This window comes from Cherax quadricarinatus, chromosome 23, assembly GCF_038502225.1.
Source record: "Cherax quadricarinatus isolate ZL_2023a chromosome 23, ASM3850222v1, whole genome shotgun sequence".
NCBI lineage: Eukaryota > Metazoa > Arthropoda > Malacostraca > Decapoda > Parastacidae > Cherax > Cherax quadricarinatus.
In genome coordinates, this window is record NC_091314.1 from 33,781,439 (window position 1) to 33,799,760 (window position 18,322).

Here is an 18,322-nt window from a genome sequence, read left to right on the forward strand (position 1 = left end):
GTTATGCCATGATGTGCGTGGGTTTAGTTATGTCATGATGTGCGTAGGTTTATTTATGTATGTTGTGCGTGAGTTTAGTTATGTCATGGTGAGCGTTGGTTTAGTTATGTCATGTGTGTCGGTTTAGTTAAATCATGATGTGCGTGGGTTTAGTTATGTCATGGTGTTCGTGGGTTTAGTTATGTCATGGTATGCGTGGGTTTAGTTATGTCATGGTGTGCGTGGGTTTAGTTATGTCATGATGTGCGTGAGTTTAGTTATGTCATGATGTGTGTGGATTTAGTTATGTCATGATGTGCGTGGGTTTAGTTATGTCATGATGCGCGTGGGTTTAGTTATGTCATCATGAGCGGGGGTTTAGTTATGTCATGGTGTGCGTGGATTTATTTAAGTCATGATGTGCGTGGGTTTTAGTTATGTCATGATGTGCGTGGGTTTAGTTATGTCATAATGTGAGTGGGTTCAGTTATGTCATGATGTGCGTTGGCTTAGTTATGTCATGATGTGCGTTGGTTTAGTTATGTCATGACGTACGTTGGTTTAGTTATGTCAGGATGTGAGTGGGTTTAGTTATGTCATGATGTGCGTGGGTTTAGTTATGTCATGATGTGCGTGGGTTTAGTTATGTCATGGTGTGCGTGGGTTGAGTTATGTCATGATGTGCGTGGGTTTAGTTATGTCATGGTGTGCATGGGTTTAGTTATGTCATGACGTGTGTGGGTTTAGTTATGTCATGATGTGCGAGGGTTTAGTTATGCCATGATGTGCGTGGGTTTAGTTATGTCATGATGTGCGTAGGTTTAGTTATGTTATGTTGTGCGTGGGTTTAGTTATGTCATGGTGAGCGTGGGTTTAGTTATGTCATGTGTGTGGCTTTAGTTAAATCATGATGTGCGTGGGTTTAGTTATGTCATGGTGTTCGTGGGTTTAGTTATGTCATGGTATGCGTGGGTTTAGTTATGTCATGGTGTGCGTGGGTTTAGTTATGTCATGATGTGCGTGAGTTTAGTTATGTCATGATGTGTGTGGATTTAGTTATGTCATGATGTGCGTGGGTTTAGTTAAGTCATGGTGTGCGTGGGTTTAGTTATGTGATGATGTGCGTGGGATTAGTTATGTCATGATGCGCGTGGGTTTAGTTATGTCAGGATGAGCGTGGGTTTAGTTATGTCATGGTGTGCGTGGATTTAGTTAAGTCATTATGTGCGTGGGTTTAGTTATGTCATGATGTGCGTGGGTTTAGTTATGTCATAATGTGAGTGGGTTTAGTTATGTCATGATGTGTGTGGGTTTAGTTATGTCATAATGTGAGTGGGTTTAGTTATGTCATGACGTACGTTGGTTTAGTTATGTCAGGATGTGAGTGGGTTTAGTTATGTCATGATGTGCGTGGGTTTAGTTATGTCATGATGTGCGTGGGTTTAGTTATGTCATGATGTGCGTGGATTTAGTTTTGTCATGATGTGCGTGGGTTTAGTTATGTCATGATGTGCGTGGGTTTAGTTATGTCTTGATGTGCGTTGGTTTAGTTATGTCATGATGTGCGTGAGTTTAGTTATGTAATGATGTGTGTATGTTTAGTTATGTCATGGTGTGCGTGGGTTTAGTTATGTCATGATGTGCGTGGGTTTAGTTATGTCATGATGTGTGTATGTTTAGTTATGTCATGGTGTGCGTGGGTTTAGTTATGTCATGATGTGCGTGGGTTTAGTTATGTCATGTGCGTGGGTTTAGTTATGTCTTGTTGTGCGTGGGTTTAGTTATGTCATGGTGTGTGTGGGTTTAGTTGTGTCATGGTGTGCGTGGGTTTAGTTATGTCATGATGTGCGTGGGTTTAGTTATGTCATGATGTGCGTGGGTTTAGTTATGTCATGATGTGCGTGGGTTTAGTTATGTCATGTTGTGCGTGGGTTTAGTTATGTCATGGTGTGCGTGGGTTTAGTTATGTCGTGTTGTGCGTGGGTTTAGTTATGTCATGGTGTGTGTGGGTTTAGTTGTGTCATGGTGTGCGTGGGTTTAGTTATGTCATGATGTGCGTGGGTTTAGTTATGTCATGGTGTGCGTGGGTTTAGCTCTGTCATGGTGTGCGTGGGTTTAGTTATGTCATGATGTGCGTGGGTTTAGTTATGTCATGGTGTGCGTGGGTTTAGTTATGTCATGATGTGCGTGGGTTTAGTTATGTCATGGTGTGCGTGGGTTTAGCTCTGTCATGGTGTGCGTGGGTTTAGTTATGTCATGATGTGCGTGGGTTTAGTTATGTCATGGTGTGCGTGGGTTTAGCTATGTCATGGTGTACGTGGGTTTAGTTATGTCATGATGTGCGTGGGTTTAGTTATGTCATGGTGTGCGTGGGTTTAGTTATGTCATGGTGTGCGTGGGTTTAGTTATGTCATGGTGTGCGTGTGTTTTGTTATGTCATGATGTGCGTGGGTTTAGTTATGTCATGGTGTGCGTGTGTTTTGTTATGTCATGATGTGCGTGGGTTTAGGTATGTCATGGTGTGCGTGGGCTTAGTTATGTCATGGTGTGCGTGGGTTTAGTTATGTCATGGTATGCGTGGGTTTAGTTATGTCATGGTGTGCGTGGGTTTAGTTATGTCATGATGTGCGTGGGTTTAGTTATGTCATGATGTGCGTGGGTTTAGTTTTGTCATGATGTGCGTGGGTTTAGTTTTGTCATGATGTGCGTGGGTTTAGTTATGTCATGGTGTGCGTGGGTTTAGTTATGTCATGGTATGCGTGGGTTTAGTTATGTCATGGTGTGCGTGGGTTTAGTTATGTCATGATGTGCGTGGGTTTAGTTATGTCATGATGTGCGTGGGTTTAGTTATGTCATGATGTGCGTGGGTTTAGTTATGTCATGATGTGCGTGGGTTTAGTTATGTCATGATGTGCGTGGGTTTAGTTATGTCATGACGTGCGTGGGTTTAGTTATGTCATGATGTGCGTGGGTTTAATTATGTCATGACGTGCGTGGGTTTATGTCATGATGTGCGTGGGTTTAGTTATGTCATGATGTGCGTGGGTTTAGTTATGTCATGATGTGCGTGGGTTTAGTTATGTCATGATGTGCGTGGGTTTAGTTATGTCATAACGTGCGTGGGTTTATGTCATGATGTGCGTGGGTTTAGTTATGTCATGGTGTGCGTGGGTTTAGTTATGTCATGATGTGCGTGGGTTTAGTTATGTCATGGTGTGCGTGGGTTTAGTTATGTCATGATGTGCGTGGGTATAGTTATGTCATGATGTGCGTGGGTTTAGTTATGTCATGAAGTGCGTGGGTTTATGTCATGATGTGCGTGGGTTTAGTTATGTCATGATGTGCGTGGGTTTAGTTATGTCATGATGTGCGTGGGTTTAGTTATGTCATGATGTGCGTGGGTTTAGTTATGTCATGACGTGCGTGGGTTTAGTTATGTCATGATGTGCGTGGGTTTAGTTATGTCATGACGTGCGTGGGTTTATGTCATGATGTGCGTGGGTTTAGTTATGTCATGATGTGCGTGGGTTTAGTTATGTCATGATGTGCGTGGGTTTAGTTATGTCATGATGTGCTTGGGTTTAGTTATGTCATGACGTGCGTGGGTTTATGTCATGATGTGCGTGGGTTTAGTTATGTCATGGTGTGCGTGGGTTTAGTTATGTCATGATGTGCGTGGGTTTAGTTATGTCATGGTGTGCGTGGGTTTAGTTATGTCATGATGTGCGTGGGTTTAGTTATGTCATGATGTGCGTGGGTTTAGTTATGTCATGACGTGCGTGGGTTTATGTCATGATGTGCGTGGGTTTAGTTATGTCATGATGTGCGTGGGTTTAGTTATGTCATGATGTGCGTGGGTTTAGTTATGTCATGATGTGCGTGGGTTTAGTTATGTCATGATGTGCGTGGGTTTAGTTATGTCATGATGTGCGTGGGTTTAGTTATGTCATGATGTGCGTGGGTTTAGTTATGTCATGATGTGCGTGGGTTTAGTTATGTCATGACGTGCGTGGGTTTATGTCATGATGTGCGTGGGTTTAGTTATGTCATGATGTGCGTGGGTTTAGTTATGTCATGGTGTGCGTGGGTTTAGTTATGTCATGATGTGCGTGGGTTTAGTTATGTCATGGTGTGCGTGGGTTTAGTTATGTCATGATGTGCGTGGGTTTAGTTATGTCATGATGTGCGTGGGTTTAGTTATGTCATGATGTGCGTGGGTTTGGTTATGTCATGATGTGCGTGGGTTTAGTTACAACAAGAGTTAGATAACCAAAATACACACAATCGTTGCCTGATAACTGACACAGTAACTTCTTTAGTAGATAATTATCTACAAAGGAAGACATTTTCACTGCCTTGTTTATTACAATATTTGTGTTGAGCTTAAATAAACTGTAACTTGTAAGTGTCCACCACTTGTATTATAGCACAATATTCCAGGTGAAATATTGACTTTTTTAATGCTGTTGTTATTAACCATATGCCATTATAAGCAATAACAAACACTGCATGGAAATATAAACACAAATGCAGTATAATGTGATCCTTTATTGACAACGTTTCACCCACACAGGTAGATCCGTGTGTGACTTGAAAAAGTCCACTGTGTGGGTGAAACGTTGTCAATAAAGGATCACATTATACTACATTTGTGTTTATATTTCCATTGTGTCGGTATTTTATACCATTTACTTCCAAACACTGCATATAAGGTATAACGACCAGACCTTCTTGTCCTCTACAATATTGAATTATTCAACAAAGAGACTTATCAAAGTTGTATTTTAATTATAAAATGTTTTGTCTATATTTCTAACAAGAGAGTTATAATAAGTTAAGAGTTGAGAGTTCAACATTACATGCCAAAGTTCCCTCGGAGAGCGAGTTTGTTGGGTGTCTAGTTTATTGACCAGGTGAGTCAAGAGCGAGTTTGTTGGGTGTCAAGTTTATTGACCAGATGAGTCAAGAGCGAGTTTGTTGAGTGTCTAGTTTATTGACAAGCTGAGTCAAGAGCGAATTTCTTGGGTGTCTAGTTTATTGACCAGGTGAGTCAAGAGCGAATTTGTTGGGTGTCTAGTTTATTGACCAGGTGAGTCAAGAGCAAGTTTGTTGGGCGTCTAGTTTATTGACCAGGTGAGTCAAGAGCGAATTTGTTGGGTGTCTAGTTTATAGACCAGGTGAGTCAAAAGCGAGCTTGTTGAGTGTCTAGTTTATTGACCAGGTGAGTCAAGAGCGAGTTTGCTGGGTGTCTAGTTTATTGACCAGGTGAGTCAAGAGCGAGTTTGTTGGGTGTCTAGTTTATTGACAAGGTGAGTCAAGAACGAGTTTGTTGAGTGTCTAGTTTATTGACCGGGTGAGTCAAGAGCGAGTTTGTTGAGTGTGTAGTTTATTGACCAAGTGAGTCAAGAGCGAGTTTGTTCGGTGTCAAGTTTATTGACCAGGTGAGTCAAGAGCGAGTTTGTTGGGTGTCTAGTTTATTGACCAGGTGAGTCAAGAGCGAGTTTGTTGGGTGTCTAGTTTATTGACAAGGTGAGTCAAGAGCGAGTTTGTTGGGTGTCAAGTTTATTGACCAGGTGAGTCAAGAGCGAGTTTGTTGGGTGTCAAGTTTATTGACAAGGTGAGTCAAGAGCGAGTTTGTTGGGTGTCTAGTTTATTGACCAGATGAGTCAAGAGCGAATTTGTTGGGTGTCTAGTTTATTGACCAGGTGAGTCAAGAGCGAGTTTGTTGGGTGTCTAGTTTATTGACCAGGTGAGTCAAGAGCGAATTTGTTGGGTGTCTAGTTTATTGACCAGGTGAGTCAAAAGCAAGTTTGTTGAGTGTCTAGTTTATTGACCAGGTGAGTCAAGAGCGAGTTTGTTGGGTGTAAAGTTTATTGACCAGGTGAGTCAAGAGCGAGTTTGTTGGGTGTCTAGTTTATTGACCAGGTGAGTCAAGAGCGAGTTTGTTGGGTGTCTAGTTTATTGACCAGGTGAGTGAAAAGCGAGTTTGTTGAGTGTCTAGTCTATTGACCAGGTGAGTCAAGAGGGAGTTTGTTGAGTGTCTAGTTTATTGACCAGGTGAGTCAAGAGCGAGTTTGTTGGGTGTGTAGTTTATTGACCAAGTGAGTCAAGAGCGAGTTTGTTGGGTGTCAAGTTTATTGACCAGGTGAGTCAAGAGCGAGTTTGTTGGGTGTCTAGTTTATTGACCAGGTGAGTCAAGAGCGAGTTTGTTGGGTGAATAGTTTATTGACCAGGTGAGTCAAGAGCGAGTTTGTTGGGTGTCTAGTTTATTGACCAGGTGAGTCAAGAGCGAGTTTGTTGGGTGTCTAGTTCATTGACCAGGTGAGTCAAGAGCGAGTTTGTTGGGTGTCAAGTTTATTGACCAGGTGAGTCAAGAGCGAGTTTGTTGGGTGTCAAGTTTATTGACCAGGTGAGTCAAGAGCGAGTTTGTTGGGTGTCTAGTTTATTGACCAGATGAGTCAAGAGCGAATTTGTTGGGTGTCTAGTTTATTGACCAGGTGAGTAAAGAGCGAGTTTGTTGGGTGTCTACTTTATTGACCAGGTGAGTCAAGAGCGAATTTGTTGGGTGTCTAGTTTATTGACCAGGTGAGTCAAAAGCAAGTTTGTTGAGTGTCTAGTTTATTGACCAGGTGAGTCAAGAGCGAGTTTGTTGGGTGTAAAGTTTATTGACCAGGTGAGTCAAGAGCGAGTTTGTTGGGTGTCTAGTTTATTGACCAGGTGAGTCAAGAGCGAGTTTGTTGGGTGTCTAGTTTATTGACCAGGTGAGTCAAAAGCGAGTTTGTTGAGTGTCTAGTCTATTGACCAGGTGAGTCAAGAGCGAGTTTGTTGAGTGTCTAGTTTATTGACCAGGTGAGTCAAGAGCGAGTTTGTTGGGTGTGTAGTTTATTGACCAAGTGAGTCAAGAGCGAGTTTGTTGGGTGTCAAGTTTATTGACCAGGTGAGTCAAGAGCGAGTTTGTTGGGTGTCTAGTTTATTGACCAGGTGAGTCAAGAGCGAGTTTGTTGGGTGAATAGTTTATTGACCAGATGAGTCAAGAGCGAGTTTGTTGGGTGTCTAGTTTATTGACCAGGTGAGTCAAGAGCGAGTTTGTTGGGTGTCAAGTTTATTGACCAGGTGAGTCAAGAGCGAGTTTGTTGGGTGTCAAGTTTATTGACCAGGTGAGTCAAGAGCGAGTTTGTTGGGTGTCAAGTTTATTGACCAGGTGAGTCAAGAGCGAGTTTGTTGGGTGTCTAGTTTATTGACCAGGTGAGTCAAGAGGGAGTTTGTTGGGTGTCAAGTTTATTGACCAGGTGAGTCAAGAGCGAGTTTGTTGGGTGTCAAATTTATTGACCAGGTGAGTCAACAGCGAGTTTTGCTGGGTGTCTAGTTTATTGACCATGTGAGTCAAGAGCGAGTTTGTTGGGTGTCAAGTTTATTGACCAGGTGAGTCAAGAGCGAGTTTGTTGGGTGTCAAGTTTATTGACCAGGTGAGTCAAGAGCTAGTTTGTTGAGTGTCAAGTTTGTTGACCAGGTGAGTCAAGAGCGAGTTTGTTGGGTGTCAAGTTTATTGACCAGGTGAGTCAAGAGCGAGTTTGTTGGGTGTCAAGTTTATTGACCAGGTGAGTCAAGAGCGAGTTTGTTGGGTGTCAAGTTTATTGACCAGGTGAGTCAACAGCGAGTTTTGTTGGGTGTCTAGTTTATTGACCAGGTGAGTCAAGAGCGAGTTTGTTGGGTGTCAAGTTTATTGACCAGGTGAGTCAAGAGCGAGTTTGTTGGGTGTCAAGTTTATTGACCAGGTAAGTCAAGAGCGAGTTTGTTGAATGTCAAGTTTGTTGACCAGGTGAGTCAAGAGCGAGTTTGTTGGGTGTCAAGTTTATTGACCAGGTGAGTCAAGAGCGAGTTTGTTGGGTGTCAAGTTTATTGACCAGGTGAGTCAAGAGCGAGTTTGTTGGGTGTCTAGTTTATTGATCAGGTAAGTCAAGAGCGAGTTTGTTGGGTGTCAAGTTTATTGACCAGTGAGTCAAGAGCGAGTTTGTTGGGTGTCAAGTTTATTGACAAGGTGAGTCAAGAGCGAGTTTGTTGAGTGTCAAGTTTATTGACCAGGTGAGTCAAGAGCGAGTTTGTTGGGTGTCTAGTTTATTGACCAGGTGAGTCAAGAGCGAGTTTGTTGAGTGTGAAGTTTATTGACCAGGTGAGTCAAGAGCGAGTTTGTTGAGTGTCAAGTTTATTGACCAGGTGAGTCAAGAGCGAGTTTTGTTGGGTGTCTAGTTCATTGACCAGGTGAGTCAAGAGCGAGTTTGTTGAGTGTCAAGTTTATTGACCAGGTGAGTCAAGAGCGAGTTTGTTGGGTGTCAAGTTTATTGACCAGGTGAGTCAAGAGCGAGTTTGTTGGGTGTCAAGTTTATTGACCAGGTGAGTCAAGAGCGAGTTTTTTGGGTGTCAAGTTTATTGACCAGGTGAGTCAAGAGCGAGTTTGTTGGGTGTCAAGTTTATTGACCAGATGAGTCAAGAGCGAGTTTGTTGTGTGTCAAGTTTATTAACCAGGTGAGTCAAGAGCGAGTTTGTTGGGTGTCTAGTTTATTGACCAGGTGAGTCAAGAGCGAGTTTGTTGGGTGTCTAGTTTATTGACCAGGTGAGTCAAAAGCGAGTTTGTTGAGTGTCTAGTCTATTGACCAGGTGAGTCAAGAGCGAGTTTGTTGAGTGTCTAGTTTATTGACCAGGTGAGTCAAGAGCGAGTTTGTTGGGTGTGTAGTTTATTGACCAGGTGAGTCAAGAGCGAGTTTGTTGGGTGTCAAGTTTATTGACCAGGTGAGTCAAGAGCGAGTTTGTTGGGTGTCTAGTTTATTGACCAGGTGAGTCAAGAGCGAGTTTGTTGGGTGAATAGTTTATTGACCAGGTGAGTCAAGAGCGAGTTTGTTGGGTGTCAAGTTTATTGACCAGGTGAGTTAAGAGCGAGTTTGTTGGGTGTCAAGTTTATTGACCAGGTGAGTCAAGAGCGAGTTTGTTGGGTGTCAAGTTTATTGACCAGGTGAGTCAAGAGCGAGTTTGTTGGGTGTCAAGTTTATTGACCAGGTGAGTCAAGAGCGAGTTTGTTGGGTGTCTAGTTTATTGACCAGGTGAGTCAAGAGCGAGTTTGTTGGGTGTCAAGTTTATTGACCAGGTGAGTCAAGAGCGAGTTTGTTGGGTGTCTAGTTTATTGACCAGGTGAGTCAAGAGCGAGTTTGTTGGGTGTCTAGTTTATTGACCAGGTGAGTCAAGAGCGAGTTTGTTGGGTGTCAAGTTTATTGACCAGGTGAGTCAAGAGCGAGTTTGTTGGGTGTCTAGTTTATTGACCAGGTGAGTCAAGAGCGAGTTTGTTGAGTGTCAAGTTTATTGACCAGGTGAGTCAAGAGCGAGTTTGTTGGGTGTCTAGTTTATTGACCAGGTGAGTCAAGAGCGAGTTTGTTGGGTGTCAAGTTTATTGACCAGGTGAGTCAAGAGCGAGTTTGTTGGGTGTCAAGTTTATTGACCAGGTGAGTCAAGAGCGAGTTTGTTGGGTGTGTAGTTTATTGACCAGGTGAGTCAAGAGCGAGTTTGTTGGGTGTCAAGTTTATTGACCAGGTGAGTCAAGAGCGAGTTTGTTGGGTGTCAAGTTTATTGACCAGGTGAGTCAAGAGCGAGTTTGTTGGGTGTCAAGTTTATTGACCAGGTGAGTCAAGAGCGAGTTTGTTGGGTGTCAAGTTTATTGACCAGGTGAGTCAAGAGCGAGTTTGTTGGGTGTCAAGTTTATTGACCAGGTGAGTCAAGAGCGAGTTTGTTGGGTGTCAAGTTTATTGACCAGGTGAGTCAAGAGCGAGTTTGTTGGGTGTCAAGTTTATTGACCAGGTGAGTCAAGAGCGAGTTTGTTGGGTGTCAAGTTTATTGACCAGGTGAGTCAAGAGCGAGTTTGTTGGGTGTCAAGTTTATTGACCAGGTGAGTCAAGAGCGAGTTTGTTGGGTGTCAAGTTTATTGACCAGGTGAGTCAAGAGCGAGTTTGTTGGGTGTCAAGTTTATTGACCAGGTGAGTCAAGAGCGAGTTTGTTGGGTGTCAAGTTTATTAACCAGGTGAGTCAAGAGCGAGTTTGTTGGGTGTCAAGTTTATTGACCAGGTGAGTCAAGAGCGAGTTTGTTGGGTGTCAAGTTTATTAACCAGGTGAGTCAAGAGCGAGTTTGTTGGGTGTCAAGTTTATTAACCAGGTGAGTCAAGAGCGAGTTTGTTGGGTGTCAAGTTTATTAACCAGGTGAGTCAAGAGCGAGTTTGTTGGGTGTCAAGTTTATTAACCAGGTGAGTCAAGAGCGAGTTTGTTGGGTGTCAAGTTTATTAACCAGGTGAGTCAAGAGCGAGTTTGTTGGGTGTCAAGTTTATTAACCAGGTGAGTCAAGAGCGAGTTTGTTGGGTGTCAAGTTTATTAACCAGGTGAGTCAAGAGCGAGTTTGTTGGGTGTCAAGTTTATTAACCAGGTGAGTCAAGAGCGAGTTTGTTGGGTGTCAAGTTTATTGACCAGGTGAGTCAAGAGCGAGTTTGTTGGGTGTCAAGTTTATTAACCAGGTGAGTCAAGAGCGAGTTTGTTGGGTGTCAAGTTTATTAACCAGGTGAGTCAAGAGCGAGTTTGTTGGGTGTCAAGTTTATTAACCAGGTGAGTCAAGAGCGAGTTTGTTGGGTGTCAAGTTTATTAACCAGGTGAGTCAAGAGCGAGTTTGTTGGGTGTCAAGTTTATTAACCAGGTGAGTCAAGAGCGAGTTTGTTGGGTGTCAAGTTTATTAACCAGGTGAGTCAAGAGCGAGTTTGTTGGGTGTCAAGTTTATTAACCAGGTGAGTCAAGAGCGAGTTTGTTGGGTGTCAAGTTTATTAACCAGGTGAGTCAAGAGCGAGTTTGTTGGGTGTCAAGTTTATTAACCAGGTGAGTCAAGAGCGAGTTTGTTGGGTGTCAAGTTTATTAACCAGGTGAGTCAAGAGCGAGTTTGTTGGGTGTCAAGTTTATTAACCAGGTGAGTCAAGAGCGAGTTTGTTGGGTGTCAAGTTTATTAACCAGGTGAGTCAAGAGCGAGTTTGTTGGGTGTCAAGTTTATTAACCAGGTGAGTCAAGAGCGAGTTTGTTGGGTGTCAAGTTTATTAACCAGGTGAGTCAAGAGCGAGTTTGTTGGGTGTCAAGTTTATTCAAGACCAGGTGAGTCAAGAGCGAGTTTGTTGGGTGTCAAGTTTATTAACCAGGTGAGTCAAGAGCGAGTTTGTTGGGTGTCAAGTTTATTAACCAGGTGAGTCAAGAGCGAGTTTGTTGGGTGTCAAGTTTATTAACCAGGTGAGTCAAGAGCGAGTTTGTTGGGTGTCAAGTTTATTAACCAGGTGAGTCAAGAGCGAGTTTGTTGGGTGTCAAGTTTATTAACCAGGTGAGTCAAGAGCGAGTTTGTTGGGTGTCAAGTTTATTAACCAGGTGAGTCAAGAGCGAGTTTGTTGGGTGTCAAGTTTATTAACCAGGTGAGTCAAGAGCGAGTTTGTTGGGTGTCAAGTTTATTGACCAGGTGAGTCAAGAGCGAGTTTGTTGGGTGTCAAGTTTATTGACCAGGTGAGTCAAGAGCGAGTTTGTTGGGTGTCAAGTTTATTAACCAGGTGAGTCAAGAGCGAGTTTGTTGGGTGTCAAGTTTATTAACCAGGTGAGTCAAGAGCGAGTTTGTTGGGTGTCAAGTTTATTAACCAGGTGAGTCAAGAGCGAGTTTGTTGGGTGTCAAGTTTATTAACCAGGTGAGTCAAGAGCGAGTTTGTTGGGTGTCAAGTTTATTAACCAGGTGAGTCAAGAGCGAGTTTGTTGGGTGTCAAGTTTATTAACCAGGTGAGTCAAGAGCGAGTTTGTTGGGTGTCAAGTTTATTGACCAGGTGAGTCAAGAGCGAGTTTGTTTTGTGTCAAGTTTATTAACCAGGTGAGTCAAGAGCGAGTTTGTTGGGTGTCAAGTTTATTAACCAGGTGAGTCAAGAGCGAGTTTGTTGGGTGTCAAGTTTATTAACCAGGTGAGTCAAGAGCGAGTTTGTTGGGTGTCAAGTTTATTAACCAGGTGAGTCAAGAGCGAGTTTGTTGGGTGTCAAGTTGATTAACCAGGTGAGTCAAGAGCGAGTTTGTTGGGTGTCAAGTTTATTAACCAGGTGAGTCAAGAGCGAGTTTTTTGGGTGTCAAGTTTATTAACCAGGTGAGTCAAGAGCGAGTTTGTTGGGTGTCAAGTTTATTAACCAGGTGAGTCAAGAGCGAGTTTGTTGGGTGTCAAGTTTATTAACCAGGTGAGTCAAGAGCGAGTTTGTTGGGTGTCAAGTTTATTAACCAGGTGAGTCAAGAGCGAGTTTGTTGGGTGTCAAGTTTATTATCCAGGTGAGTCAAGAGCGAGTTTGTTGGGTGTCAAGTTTATTGAGCAGGTGAGTCAAGAGCGAGTTTGTTGGGTGTCAAGTTTATTAACCAGGTGAGTCAAGAGCGAGTTTGTTGGGTGTCAAGTTTATTAACCAGGTGAGTCAAGAGCGAGTTTGTTGGGTGTCAAGTTTATTGACCAGGTGAGTCAAGAGCGAGTTTGTTGGGTGTCAAGTTTATTAACCAGGTGAGTCAAGAGCGAGTTTGTTGGGTGTCAAGTTTATTAACCAGGTGAGTCAAGAGCGAGTTTGTTGGGTGTCAAGTTTATTAACCAGGTGAGTCAAGAGCGAGTTTGTTGGGTGTCAAGTTTATTAACCAGGTGAGTCAAGAGCGAGTTTGTTGGGTGTCAAGTTTATTAACCAGGTGAGTCAAGAGCGAGTTTGTTGGGTGTCAAGTTTATTGACCAGGTGAGTCAAGAGCGAGTTTGTTGGGTGTCAAGAGTATTAACCAGGTGAGTCAAGAGCGAGTTTCTTGGGTGTCAAGTTTATTAACCAGGTGAGTCAAGAGCTAGTTTGTTGGGTGTCAAGTTTATTAACCAGGTGAGTCAAGAGCGAGTTTGTTGGGTGTCAAGTTTATTAACCAGGTGAGTCAAGAGCGAGTTTGTTGGGTGTCAAGTTTATTATCCAGGTGAGTCAAGAGCGAGTTTGTTGGGTGTCAAGTTTATTAACCAGGTGAGTCAAGAGCGAGTTTGTTGGGTGTCAAGTTTATTATCCAGGTGAGTCAAGAGCGAGTTTGTTGGGTGTCAAGTTTATTAACCAGGTGAGTCAAGAGCGAGTTTGTTGGGTGTCAAGTTTATTAACCAGGTGAGTCAAGAGCGAGTTTGTTGGGTGTCAAGTTTATTAACCAGGTGAGTCAAGAGCGAGTTTGTTGGGTGTCAAGTTTATTATCCAGGTGAGTCAAGAGCGAGTTTGTTGGGTGTCAAGTTTATTAACCAGGTGAGTCAAGAGCGAGTTTGTTGGGTGTCAAGTTTATTAACCAGGTGAGTCAAGAGCGAGTTTGTTGTGTGTCAAGTTTATTAACCAGGTGAGTCAAGAGCGAGTTTGTTGGGTGTCAAGTTTATTATCCAGGTGAGTCAAGAGCGAGTTTGTTGGGTGTCAAGTTTATTAACCAGGTGAGTCAAGAGCGAGTTTGTTGGGTGTCAAGTTTATTAACCAGGTGAGTCAAGAGCGAGTTTGTTGGGTGTCAAGTTTATTAACCAGGTGAGTCAAGAGCGAGTTTGTTGGGTGTCAAGTTTATTATCCAGGTGAGTCAAGAGCGAGTTTGTTGTGTGTCAAGTTTATTAACCAGGTGAGTCAAGAGCGAGTTTGTTGGGTGTCAAGTTTATTATCCAGGTGAGTCAAGAGCGAGTTTGTTGTGTGTCAAGTTTATTAACCAGGTGAGTCAAGAGCGAGTTTGTTGGGTGTCAAGTTTATTATCCAGGTGAGTCAAGAGCGAGTTTGTTGTGTGTCAAGTTTATTAACCAGGTGAGTCAAGAGCGAGTTTGTTGGGTGTCAAGTTTATTAACCAGGTGAGTCAAGAGCGAGTTTGTTGGGTGTCAAGTTTATTAACCAGGTGAGTCAAGAGCGAGTTTGTTGGGTGTCAAGTTTATTAACCAGGTGAGTCAAGAGACACTTAACAATAATATTTAAGAATAATACTTTAATACCTATATAAAGACTCATAGTAAACCTTTAATGTATATATAGTGAAAGATATTCACCTCTGTATATACCCTGATAATATACACCTCTGTATATACCCTGATAATATACACCTATGTATATTGTATATACCCTGAAGAAGAAAAATATTAACTCTAATATATATATATATATATATATATATATATATATATATATATATATATATATATATATATATATATATATATATATATATATATATATATATATATATATATGTTTATTGATATTATAGTATTTCAGTATATATAGAAATATAAGTAATTCACTCATATTTAAACTGGTTATTTTAATTAAACATCTGAGCATCACGTAAACACAACAGCTTCTGTGAAATCAACTTACCTTTATGAATTATTAAATTATTTCTCTATTTTCTGGTGTATGATATGAAGATCGGTAACTAGAGTATCTGAAGTATTCTCATACTGATTGTCAACATTAATATTGGTATTTGGCAGCTGCTGGAAGTGAATGTCTGCTTAAATATTTTTATTCTTTATTTTAATGTTTCATATCAATTAAATAACATATTACTCAATCGTTTTAAAAATATATGTAATGGCTATTCAAAACATATATTTCTGACAGTTCCCTTGTATCATGAATTAATTTATAAGAGCATTTACAGGAGGATGATGAACCATATACAACCTGGAAATTCATGATGTGATAATTATAATAAAGTCTGATGATAAAGTTCTGTCTTGGGTCCTGTGTCTCTGTGGTTAACACTGCTGCTTTACTAACTTGGGTCCTCTGTCTCTGTGGTTAACACTGCTGCTTTACTAACTTGGGTCCTGTGTCTCTGTGGTTAACACTGCTGCTTTACTAACTTGGGTCCTGTGTCTCTGTGGTTAACACTGCTGCTTTACTAACTTAGGTCCTGTGTCTCTGTGGTTAACACTGCTGCTTTACTAACTTGGGTCCTCTGTCTCTGTGGTTAACACTGCTGCTTTACTAACTTGGGTCCTGTGTCTCTGTGGTTAACACTGCTGCTTTACTACTTGGGTCCTGTGTCTCTGTGGTTAACACTGCTGCTTTAACTAACTTAGGTCCTGTGTCTCTGTGGTTAACACTGCTGCTTTACTAACTTGGGTCCTCTGTCTCTGTGGTTAACACTGCTGCTTTACTAACTTGGGTCCTGTGTCTCTGTGGTTAACACTGCTGCTTTACTAACTTGGGCTGCTTTACCTGTGTCTCTGTGGTTAACACTGCTGCTTTACTAACTTGGGTCCTGTGTCTCTGTGGTTAACACTGCTGCTTTACTAACTTGGGTCCTCTGTCTCTGTGGTTAACACTGCTGCTTTACTAACTTGGGTCCTCTGTCTCTGTGGTTAACACTGCTGCTTTACTAACTTGGGTACTAACTTAGGTCCTGTGTCTCTGTGGTTAACACTGCTGCTTTACTAACTTAGGTCCTGTGTCTCTGTGGTTAACACTGCTGCTTTACTAACTTGGGTCCTGTGTCTCTGTGGTTAACACTGCTGCTTTACTAACTTAGGTCCTGTGTCTCTGTGGTTAACACTGCTGCTTTACTAACTTGGGTCCTGTGTCTCTGTGGTTAACACTGCTGCTTTACTAACTTGGGTCCTGTGTCTCTGTGGTTAACACTGCTGCTTTACTAACTTGGGTCCTGTGTCTCTGTGGTTAACACTGCTGCTTTACTAACACTGCTGCTTTACTAACTTGGGTCCTGTGTCTCTGTGGTTAACACTGCTGCTTTACTAACACTGCTGCTTTACTAACTTGGGTCCTGTGTCTCTGTGGTTAACACTGCTGCTTTTAACTTGGGTCCTGTGTCTCTGTGGTTAACACTGCTGCTTTACTAACTTGGGTCCTCTGTCTCTGTGGTTAACACTGCTGCTTTACTAACTTGGGTCCTGTGTCTCTGTGGTTAACACTGCTGCTTTACTAACTTGGGTCCTGTGTCTCTGTGGTTAACACTGCTGCTTTACTAACTTGGGTCCTGTGTCTCTGTGGTTAACACTGCTGCTTTACTAACTTGGGTCCTGTGTCTCTGTGGTTAACACTGCTGCTTTACTAACTTGGGTCCTCTGTCTCTGTGGTTAACACTGCTGCTTTACTAACTTGGGTCCTGTGTCTCTGTGGTTAACACTGCTGCTTTACTAACTTGGGTCCTCTGTCTCTGTGGTTAACACTGCTGCTTTACTAACTTGGGTCCTGTGTCTCTGTGGTTAACACTGCTGCTTTACTAACTTGGGTCCTGTGTCTCTGTGGTTAACACTGCTGCTTTACTAACTTGGGTCCTGTGTCTCTGTGGTTAACACTGCTGCTTTACTAACTTGGGTCCTCTGTCTCTGTGGTTAACACTGCTGCTTTACTAACTTGGGTCCTGTGTCTCTGTGGTTAACACTGCTGCTTTACTAACTTGGGTCCTCTGTCTCTGTGGTTAACACTGCTGCTTTACTAACTTGGGGCTTTACTAACTTGGGTCCTGTGTCTCTGTGGTTAACACTGCTGCTTTACTAACTTGGGTCCTGTGTCTCTGTGGTTAACACTGCTGCTTTACTAACTTGGGTCCTGTGTCTCTGTGGTTAACACTGCTGCTTTACTAACTTGGGTCCTGTGTCTCTGTGGTTAACACTGCTGCTTTACTAACTTAACACTGGCTTTCCTGTGTCTCTGTGGTTAACACTGCTGCTTTACTAACTTGGGTCCTGTGTCTCTGTGGTTAACACTGCTGCTTTACTAACTTGGGTCCTGTGTCTCTGTGGTTAACACTGCTGCTTTACTAACTTGGGTCCTGTGTCTCTGTGGTTAACACTGCTGCTTTACTAACTTGGGTCCTGTGTCTCTGTGGTTAACACTGCTGCTTTACTAACTTGGGTCCTGTGTCTCTGTGGTTAACACTGCTGCTTTACTAACTTGGGTCCTGTGTCTCTGTGGTTAACACTGCTGCTTTACTAACTTGGGTCCTCTGTCTCTGTGGTTAACACTGCTGCTTTACTAACTTGGGTCCTCTGTCTCTGTGGTTAACACTGCTGCTTTACTAACTTGGGTCCTGTGTCTCTGTGGTTAACACTGCTGCTTTACTAACTTGGGTCCTGTGTCTCTGTGGTTAACACTGCTGCTTTACTAACTTGGGTCCTCTGTCTCTGTGGTTAACACTGCTGCTTTACTAACTTGGGTCCTGTGTCTCTGTGGTTAACACTGCTGCTTTACTAACTTGGGTCCTCTGTCTCTGTGGTTAACACTGCTGCTTTACTAACTTTCAACCACACTTGTATTGGCTTCAGTAAGACAAACTAGAGGCCAATAAAAATGACGGTTTCAACATTTTAGTAATAATAATAATAATACACCTTGAAAAATATACACAAATGTTAAAAGTTTATAATAAACAGTATTCAGATTATGGGTCTTATAAAGATACCAACAGAAAGCTGCATGTTAATTTATCTGAGTCAAACTTTTGTCTACAAATCATCCTTGAGGTCATACGTTATCCTTGGACACTACTCTGTGGTGATCCATTTTTTTATAAGAACATAAGAATGAAAATACCACAATAGGCCTATTGGTCGATCCTGGGCAGACGCAACTCACATCCACCCACATCCACTGATATACCCGTTCAACCAATTTTCTCCCTGATGACGCGACCTGCAAGTTTGTTCCACTCATCAACAGTTCTAAGGCCCAACAAGTACTTCCCTATATTCTTTCTAAATCTAAATTTGTCCAACTTTAACCCATTGTTACGAGTCCTGTCTTAAGTTTTAAATACATACAACACGTTATTTATATTCCTTTATAGATTCTATTTTCCATCATACACTTTAATCAAATTACCTTTAATTCTGTGTCTTTCAATAAAATGCAAATTTAGTGCCTTTAGCCTATCTTCATAGGTCAGGTTTCTGATACACTTGATCAACAGTGTCGTCTTTCTCTGTATATTTTCCAGAGCATTTATGTCTATTCTGTAATATGGAGACCAAAGCTGAGCAGCGTAATCTGAATGAGAACTTGCCAAAGATACTTGAAAGTGAAGTATAACCTTGGAACTTTTATTATTCATACTTCCTGATATGAAGCCAAGAATCCTATCAGTTTTATTGCAAACATTTTTGCACGGTTGTCTTGGCTTGAATTTTTTAACTAGAACTTCTAAGTCATATTCGTATACAATTTGATTAAGCTCTACATTATTTAGCTTATAAGTAGCATAGTTATTTTCTTTTCTTAGGATGGAAACTTGACATTTGTCGGCGTTCAACTGCATCTGCCACGTCTCTGACCACAACGTC